A 10,417-nucleotide genomic window follows, 5' to 3' on the forward strand; every position below is an offset into this window, starting at 1 on the left:
TTTTAGTGTATCAGCTGAACCACTCACCTTGGTGTCATCTGCAATTGTGCTGAGGGTACACTTGATCTCATTTATTTTGTTGATGTACATACCAAATAGCATTGGTTTCAGTACAAACACCACTCATTACTGGTTCCCACTTGGATACTGAACTCACTATAACTCCTGGGACAAGGATGTTGTGGAGGACCACAGAACCAGAAAAATGAAGCGGCATGCTAAGAGAGAAAGTTTTCACTCAAAAAGACCTGTCTGCAGTAAAAAAACCCCGTAGAAAATATTACGAAGTGTTGCTTTTAAAATTATTTCTCTGTTTTTCTGCCCAGCCTCCCAAATTTATTCCATAGTGAATTGTTTTATGTAAAACTAGGATGTTGGCAAAATCAGGTATGTCTGAAGCTCTGTAACTAGGTTCAGTAGATCTGCTCAAAGAGTAAATGATCCATCCCGCCTAAAACATGCACTGCAAAGCCTAGACGAAGCAGACCAAATTTATGTCAAAGAAAGGCTTAAGCCATTTGAATCTGCGATTCACGTATTTCCCATACTTCTAAGTATATTAAAATATTTAAAAAGTGTTAAACTGAGTTTCATTTTTGACATGAACCTACCCCACTGGTATGAAATTTGAACCTCAGAAGGCAAAATGAATTACATACCACATGCACAAGGATTTACCAGCAGGAGCTAAGGAAGCTATATCTGCAGTAGTGTCACAGGCAATAGCTTCCACATCATATGACACTGCTGTGGCTAAATAGCCCATTTTCCTCAGATTGAGGATGTCCTTCCTGCATGGTACATACGTGTAACTGGAGGAAATTAAGAATGGCAAATGCAGGCCAAGTGACAAGAATGACATCTTGATAGAAGTTACACAGTTCCTCAAAAACTCTCCCAAGTGAAACAGAACTTCCCCAACTTGGGAACATAAACAAATAGAATTCTTCTTAGGAGAAACTTAACATGATCAGTTCACAGCAGTAACTAGGAAATCATAAGACTCAAATTTTGGTTGCATCCACTACTGGCAAAAAAATCATAGGCAGGTAGTTTTTCCTAGAGAAGATCTAAACATGCAGATATAAAAAAGCCAGATGAATTTGAGTTGGGAGTAATAAAATTGGGCACTTCATAACCTTCTCAATGTTTCTTAAAATAATGATTAAAAGATTTTTTTAAAGATGTCATCATCCCTTTGGCCTTCAGTGTCCATTTGTAAGGTAAAACTGAACTGCAGTTCACTGCTATAGGAAATTGTTAATGGGACAATCACTGATTCTACAATGAAGAAAAAAATAATTTCAACACTCATATGACAGCATTTAATATTGCAGTCACATAAAAGAAAAGTACTACTTCACTTAAAAAATAAAGACCACACTCATAAATCATGCACTGGAGTAATCTCTTCGAAAGAATCAGACTGATGCCACAAGTTAAAAAACTTTGAGAAGAATTTGCCTTTGTCATTTATAAATGCTGTGAGGAATTCTTGAGATTCCAAAGAGGGAAGTTTAGGACATCTATACCTCTGAAAAATATACGTGCCAGCTAATAAATAACCAGTTGCTGGCAAAGACAGCAAAGTCAAGAGGATAACTATTACAACAACCTAATTTAAAAGGAAAACCATATTATCTATGCTCAATTTGAAAATGCTGCACTTTCTGTTTTATAAGTCCTTAACATTATGGGATCTAACAAGGGAAAAAACCTTGCTTCCCAACACAAGAATAGAGTAATTGCTCAAGACTTTTACAAATGTAGTAACACAATAAACATTACCCCTATTAATATCCATACATGTAGATAAACTAAAAGGAAGTAAATGCACTGATGGAACAGCTCAAATAGCAAAAATTCTACAATTCTTCAGAATATTGTCTTCCTCCCTAAAGTTGAATAAAAAGATTCACCCTTTCTTACCCATGTAACATGCTTTCAAAATGAAGTTTAAAAAATTACTGTATTATGATAGTAAAACACTTGGTAGCTCCCACCATGACTTTACCAGAGTGTTCTTTCTTACAAATGGCAATTGAGGAAGCATACGTAGCACTTACTGAACTCTATTTGGAAGCTATTTTTCCCTTCCTGAATACTGTGTTCCTGCTCTTCCTTCAGAATAATACTTCCACTTTCTACCATCAGTGCTGAATATCTATGATCCTAGGCCTACAGTCTCTCTGCAGTAACCTGCAAAACCATTTGAATTCCATAGGAGTAGAAAAAGGTTCTCTCGGAAGTTAAATTATTTCAGACTCACCAATTTTGATTTCACCTTTGCTTTGTGGCTTGTCTTCCCTCTCTAAAGGTTTTTTTTTGTTTCTTTTCATTTCCCTTTTTCGAAGGAAGCCAAGCCATCTTTCCTTTAGTCAGATCAAGGTTCAGACCATGGCAGTGAATTAAAAGCCAGATTTTTCCAAGGTGTAAACATGTCACATAGCATGCCTGTGCCACCGAGGCAAAGGCTGCTTTACCAAGCCACGTTTACCCTTTTCTGTAATTCGGCTCATTGCTGGAGGCCTCCAGGGCTCCCGGAGCAGCAGACTTGTTCTAAGAGGGTTTGCTCATTCTGCACGTTTGTTTTGCCATGGAAATCTCGCGCACACTGGAAGAGGAAATCGGCTTTGTAGCGACACCTTCAAACAGCCTAAGCAGCTTTGCAAACCCCATGTCCCCCATCGCAAATACATCGCCTTCCAAGGAGCAATTAAAGCAGAGCCCAATCACGCAGATGAAGTTCTGCCCCCTGTGACCTTCCCGCGGCGCCGGCTGGCAGGACCAGGGGGAAGCTCCCGCTGCACGCGCCCCAAACACCAGCAGCCCACAGGTACCACATCTCAGCGGGCTCCGCCCCCGCACACCGCTCCGGGCACCCCACGGCCCCCGGCCCCGCACACCGCTTCAGGCACCCCACAGTCGGCTCGGCTCGGCTCGCGCACCTGCCGCCTGGCCCCTCTCTGCCCCAGAACACGGACAAAGCGGCTACAACGCACCTGCTCCCGCGGCGGGGGCGGCGGCGGAAGCTCCAGGTCTACCCGCCCCCATCTCTGCGCCCACCGGCTCTTTCCCTGAACCGATCGTCCTGCTTGCTCCAGGCCGGGCGAGGTGCTCCGGCGTCCCGGGGTCTACCTCCGACACGGGGGACCCTGCGCCCACCGCGCCCCCACATTCGTCAAGGGAAACAAACTCCGTCTGCCTCTGGCCGCCGCCGCCCGCCGGGCGGATCCGCACTGTAAACAGGCCGGAGGGCAGCGCAGGCGGCGGCGGCCCCCGCCCCAGCACCGGCGCTCGCCCCGCCGTGCCCCGCGCTCACCGTAGAGATGCGCGGAGGCTTCGCCCTTCCTCGCCATCGTCTCTCGGTGCCCTCCGCGCCGGCACCGCCGGGGCACAGCCAGGGGCTCGGCGCCTCCGCCCGCCGCTCAGCGCGTTCTTTGTTGCCGTGAAGGCATGAGAGGCAGCGGCGGCCGGGCAGTCTCCAGCTCCGCTCTGCCGCGGCCACCCGCAGCACCGCCCGCACTCCGCGCCCACCCTCCCGTCCCGCCGGCTCCGCGGCGACGCCTGCGCCGACCCGCGGGGGCGGTGCCGGTGCCCGGGTCGCGAGGAGGGGGGTGCGGGCGGAGCGGCCGCGCCGAGGGCCGGCGAGGGGCACGGGGATGGGCCGCGCGTCGCCAACTTCGCTTGGGCCCCGCGGCAACTTCGGCATCCGGTGAGAGCGGGGCCAGACCCAGCGGGGCCGTACCTGGCAGGGCGGTTTCCATCCTCCCGCGCCAACCGCCGCTGCCCGCAGCCGGGTGCGCTGCCCGTCTGTGCCCCTGCCCTGCGCAGAGCCCGGAGGTGTTGCCGCTGGTGGGAAGCGGCCGGCCGGCCGGCCCTGAAGCCGCTCGCCTCCCGCCCGGGCCCCGGCGGGAAGCACCTCCCTTGGCGGAGCTGTCCGTGCCGCCCGTGCTGAGCGCCGGGCCGGCCAGGCCGCCCGCGGGCAGCGGTCTCGTGCCCAGCAGCCGGCACGGGCTCCCGGGGCTGGAGGAGGGCGAAGCACTCTTGTGTGCTCACCGGCAACAGTGCGACTGTCTCCCGACGGGGGGGAATTCTGTTGCTTCTGGGTTGGGGCATTTTCATGATTCAGTCAAAAAACATCCTCAATACTGAGAAATACAGTATTCTGGTCATCAACTTTCCTTCAGTTGACATCCTCCTCCCTGCGTTGTATCTGAATGGGGCAACGGACACTTACGAGCCATTAGTCTGATTGCTGAGATTCTTTTACAGTCGTGACAGCACAAATCATCACTACAGCAAAAGGCCACTATACACAGATGTCACAATGCTATTAGTCTGTTGTCACTAAGTCCAACACACAGAATATTTTGTAAAAGAAAACATTGTGAAATGACAGAAGTGCACCTGTTGGCCATTACTTAGATTTTCAGGTATGACCTTTAGAGGAAAAGTTATTTTCTGAGGCTTGCAAATAAAGGTACCCTTTCAAAAATTGGCTAAGACCTAAAAAGCACAACTCATTTATTTATGAGTAAATTAATGTCCACAGATCATGGACGTTGTTGCTATGCTTGTATTAAAACGTAAACCAATCACCCGTGCATTAGTGAGGGTACATGACTCTTACATGGTCCGTGCATCATCAGGTCTTGTAGAGCTAGCTGCCTTGGCTAGTTTCAAGAAAACTAAATCAGGCATATGTATGACCTTATCCATCCTCCCAGAGGTCTCAGTTCAGGCCAATTGCTCCAACAATTACTGAATTTCACATATGTAATTTTGTCTGCTAGTAGTGGAAATACTGGGGGGAGTTATTCCCCCCTCCCCATATACTGAATTGTTAGAATTTATACTTTTAAATACTGTATTTTCAAATGAGTACTTGCTTCCTTCAGTCATCTCACTTCATCAGAGTATTACCTGGGCAGAGGTTTATGATTCTGTGCACTGCTTGTGGTCTACAAATTTGATAAGAGTTCTTTTTTAACCTAGCCCCCTATCATCTAGGCCACCTACCTAGCCTAGCTACCCAAGATGCCTGTCTGTGTTCCAGGACATGGACATGAAGTAAATACCTGATGTGGAAAAAGGCTGACATACTTTGCTATCTACGAAGAAATCCTTATTTCATCTCAGTGATGTTGACTAGGAAAACAATTCAGACAATCTCACCTACAGAAGAAAGAGCTTCTTGTGTCAAAGACTGAGTCAAACATGAGAAAAGCGGCATAGGACAGCTTTGTAAGAATGAAGGAGGTATATTAATGTCTTCTGGCTCATTCTGATAACGCATGGCAACCTAAAGGTAGCAGGGCATGACCAGATTTGATAGTCAGAGCTTAAGCAGCATTCTTGAGGAGGCCTCAGTATTATTCTACAGCTCAGTGTTGTTCTGTTCCCCTTGTGCAGAGGAATGTATCTATATATATAGCCTACCTTCAAGAATGAATATTGGAATCTCAACAATAAAAAACATAGGTAACACAGTTAGTATAGCCTGTTCTACAAATAAATATTTAGGATATATAAGTATCACATATTATATGTCTAATATATAATACAGAGCATATACAATGTCTATATTGTGTCTATAGTAGAAAGTTTTTATAATACAGTATTTATATCCTCCAGGAGAAGAAGTAACTTTCGACTTGGTTCGGACTATCAGTGTTGCCTATCCCTGGTCTTAAAATTAAGAACCAAACACGGTTTAAGGGAAAAGGGAGAGGAAAAATAAATACTTTGGTATTTATTTAAGGATCCTTAAAGGTGAATGACTTCGTCCAGGTGGAATGCACCAAAATGCACATGGAAATGCACCCAAAATGCGCCCCAAAAATGCATGCCCACCCACGATAGATCACATATACAATTTATAGACTTTGCAAATTAGCATATCTATCAAAGATTCCCCAATGAGAAGCTTAAACAAATAGCATGATACTTCCCCATCCTGAAGAATTCCCCCCTGGATGGTCCTCTATCTTAGTCTACAGGATGTGTTCTAGAGAGGACCTTAGTTTCTCAGGATAGCATAGGACTTTCTGGCCCCGACTGTGAGGCCTCCAGGATGTTTGGTCTCCTTCCTGGCTTAACGGAATATTAGGACTATGCTAAATTATTGGGCTTAAGGAATTACAAATATACATGCTAAAAGCACTGAGGATACATAAAAGCTATAAAAGGGTATATAAAAGGTACATAAAAGGAAAGGCAAAAAATATCATGGCATCATCAGAACCAAGGAATAACCTAAAAATACACTAAAATAAGAGAGAAAACTTGCTAAAAAGAATTCAAAAGGTTAGAATAGTGCTAAACACTACGAGGTATCTATTCAGATAGATGGCAGATTATATAAGGAGACCACTTTGAGACACAGCAGATCATCTTTGTATATTCGTGTTTCTCTGAAGGGCCTGAGAAATGGCAGAAGGAAGCCACCAGGACTAGACAGAATGAAAACAGCAGTAGCTACAAACAAGGAGGAATATTACTATATTCCTATAACCTATCAAAATAGGGAACAGTTGTGTTCAAGTGAGTAAAATATAAAGGATCACAAAATTTGGCATGTTAAGTGTGGAAGAACAGTAAGGCAGGCCAAAAACGTTTGAGCATTAATTTGCAAAATGTATGGATGCTAAAAAGAATCCTTCTTCTAAAGGCCAAGAGGAGGAAGAGAATACATAGAGTTAATAGGATATTTTCCTTGATATTTTTCTTAAGCCTCCTATGCACATATAGACTTGAAGGTGGTAAACATTTTGAAAGTTTTGAAAATACTTCTGATGAAAATTCATAAAACTGCAGACCTTGCCTCTGCATGCTGCAAACAGTGAAAACTACAATCATGCAGACAGATTTGGAATATGTGATATATTGGAAAGTATAATTTCTGTAAAGAGAAGTCAAGGCTCAGAGAACTACTGAAGACTTCCCAAGGAGACAGCAGACATGAAAATAAGGGAATACAGCTGATTTTCAGGTTATCTGGATTTCTGAAAACATTCCACAAGGTTCCTCATGAAAAAGTTTTAAATCAAATAAGACACCATAGAGGGAAAAGTCCTTTTCTGGCTAAAAATTGTTAAAGGGTGTTAGAAGGGTCTGTCATTTCTTGCAGCTCCAGGACCCCTCCTGTCCTGCCCAGCCGCTGGAGCCCAGGCTGGTGCCTGGGGACACAGGGTCCCTGCCAGGCAGAGTGACGTGGCTGCCGCCGCCTTCCTGTTTGTGGTGCCACATATGAGACACAGTCTTCAACAGCACCTACATGCAGGACTTACCTTCACCTCCAGCACAGAGCACAGGCAGCCATGTCCTCTCCCCTCTTGGGCTGGCAGAGACAAAACATCACTAGTGCAGGCGCTCACAAGACTCCCTGCATGCCCAAGCACATGAACATTCACCCAGTACCCTTGCTCAGATCCCAGACTTCTTACCTGCCTCAGGAGCACCTTATTTCCAGGCTGGTTCAGCTTGATGCTTGCTGCAAACGTATTTCAGTCACACATCCCACAGGCACTCCACTCACAGGTCACCATGGATGACAGGATGGATCCCTGTCTGTCTGCTCACCTGACGTCTCCCATTCATTAGCAAGTCCAGCTTGAAGTTTGCCAGGAAATGAGACACGCACACCCACTATGGGGAAGATACTGGCACCCTCAGCATCCAGCGCCATGCACACGGGCTGTGACGTGTGGTCACGCTCCGGCTACTGGTGCTGAACCCCTCACTCACCTCACCCACACCGGTCCCTCCCAGTGGAAGATTTTCAGGACGTGCACTGCTCCCACCACAGCAGCTGGCAGCTAAGACCTCCCACCGCTCCAGTAGCAGATACTGAGGCCTCCCTGACACCAGCAGCACCAGTGGGTACCCACATTCCCAAATGTAACCTTGGTACCAAATCCATTCAAGGAGGACCCTCAGTAGTTGCCACTTCATCCTTACAACACACATACATACGGGATAGTGAGATTGGGCTCAGTCAGACAAGTGTACTTACTGCCCTTTTTAACATGACTAGTCCATTTAATAGCCCATTCTTTATTTTCTCACCTGTTCCTCCAGATGCCCTTCCCCTGCACATTCCTTCATTAGTTTGAATAGCTCCACAGATCCATTTCCAACATTATGGACCCTCAGGTTTGCATCTTATCAGGTGCAAAGTTTGCCTGCAGTTTACTGAGAGGCAGTTTGTTTCTCGTATTTGTCACTGTTATCTTTGACTGTCAAGTTTGTGTCTCCAAATTTTCTTTGTGGCTTTCCACCTTTTCTTGTTATCTCACTTGACAAGACCTTTGATCAGATAACCATACTGAAATAAACATTCCTCATCAGTTAATATGACTCTCTGATTTGTCTCATCCCTGCCTCCCTTACCATTTGTCAGTCAGGTCTCTGTCTCTTTATGTTCTTGTTTATGGCTTCCTCCTTTTCTTGTTCTCCATTTCTGCACTGAAAAGATTAATGACCAGATATCCTTAAAGAAGCACACATTTTCCTTCCACATAACCTTATGAATTTTTTTTTTTTAATTTGAAGACTAAATCAAAAATGTGTTAAATTGGTGGAGTCACCCATGGAATCTCAAAGGCTTGTATGTTGGGACTCTTGTTCCAGATACTCATCAAAGATTTTAAAAAGGAGAGGAATACTGAAGTGGGAAAATTTGATGCCAATAGTTATGGGGCTGAAAGAATTTCAGATAAGCTCAGGGCAAATAAAATGTAAAATGACACAGACAAAGGGTGCAGAGAAATAATTACATACAAAGATGAGCTTTGAGTAGACCATTACATCCCACATGTTGTTATCATAGATAATATACAAAACTTTTCACTGTTCAGAGGTAGTAAAAAAAAAGGTAACAGAAAATCACACAAAAAGAGCACAGAACTTATACTCTTATCTTTTTGCAAGAACATGAGTGACTTTATGATTCTGATTCTTTGACACAAAGCTAAGACATTGTAGAAAGTACTCAAAGAGGATTATTCAGCTTGGAAAAGAAATTGCTATGGGGGTATGAAGATATTTTTCTATTAAATCTTTGACCCAAAGAGGGTGACTGCTTCAAAGATGGTTCAGTGCCTGCTTGAATTCAAGTAGTAGGGATGACAAATGAATTTAGCAGCTGTCTGATTAAAAAGAAGCAAGCTGAAGTGGTTCTTCATAGTGTAGAAACTAAGCTGTGGTTCCCAACACATTCAAAAAGCAACCAGTCAAGTTAATGGAAGAGACATCTATGAAGCATTATTGAACACAGAGGTATCACCTCCAGCTCAGGAAACCTACAAACTGAAAAAATTTTGGAGGATATAAAAAATTTTGAAAAAAAAAAAAAAAAAGAGAAAAAGAATCACTGTGTTATTGGTAAATGATATGTTCTGGAACCATTTCCTGACCATTCTTTGTTGCACTGCCATAAACTGGATACTATGCCAGATGAACCTTTGGTCTGACCTGGTACAAGTCTTGTTGCTTCCACAGCAAAATGAGCTTCAGCTATTCATGTTGCAAAGGGCATTGTTTGGGGCATTGTTTGTCACATGAACGTTACATGAAAATCTCAATCACCACCTTCTTGTGCTCATATGGTCAATTCCATTATTCTTCTTCCAGAATCTCCAACCCAAGATTTCTCCCCTTCTTTGCTTTTTCACTGCATGTGCCTCAAAAGGGCTATAATCTCAGCTAGTGTTTCTAAACTCTACCTTATACAATTCAACAACAAGCAGCACCTATAATCATTATTGAATTCTGTCTTTATTATGCAGGCTTACGTTCTGTCAGCTGATACAGAAACTGAACTCTTGTGATTTAAGGCATGTTTTACTTTGTGTTTTTATCATTTGCTGCCTTTACTACAAATAAGTATACACATTTTACTATAAAATTAGTGTCTACATTGTATCAATACAGATTTACATGGTTAGGTTCTTGTACACTATTAAATGTTAGCACTGGTATGGTCTTGCAGAGCCACAAATGGAGTGTTACAAAATAAACGTTTATGAAAATCCCACCCACCGCACTGTCACGGTGCTGCTTATTTGGTACCTCACCTTTAGTCAGCTTGGGCTGGCAGAGTTGTGACTTCACTGTTCCGGGTTCTAACCTACAATTGTTAAATTCATTTGAGAGAGATATGTTCGCTACAACTGGACTTTTATTAATATCTGATTCTACAAGGAGAAATGTACCAAACAGTATATCTTGAGGATTTTTAGGCTGCTAATGTGCCATCTGCAGCATGTTTAGTGCAAAAATGTCCTAGATGCTTCCTTTACACATGGCTAGATCTACCTCTATTTCTTAATGATTAACTTATCTTTCATGCAAGCAAAAGCCATGCTTGTCTAAGTACTTGTTTCTTAAAGCAGTTAGTCCCAAAAAAGTCTCA

This window comes from Coloeus monedula (genome assembly GCF_965178545.1).
Source record: "Coloeus monedula genome assembly, chromosome: 9".
Taxonomy (NCBI): domain Eukaryota; kingdom Metazoa; phylum Chordata; class Aves; order Passeriformes; family Corvidae; genus Coloeus; species Coloeus monedula.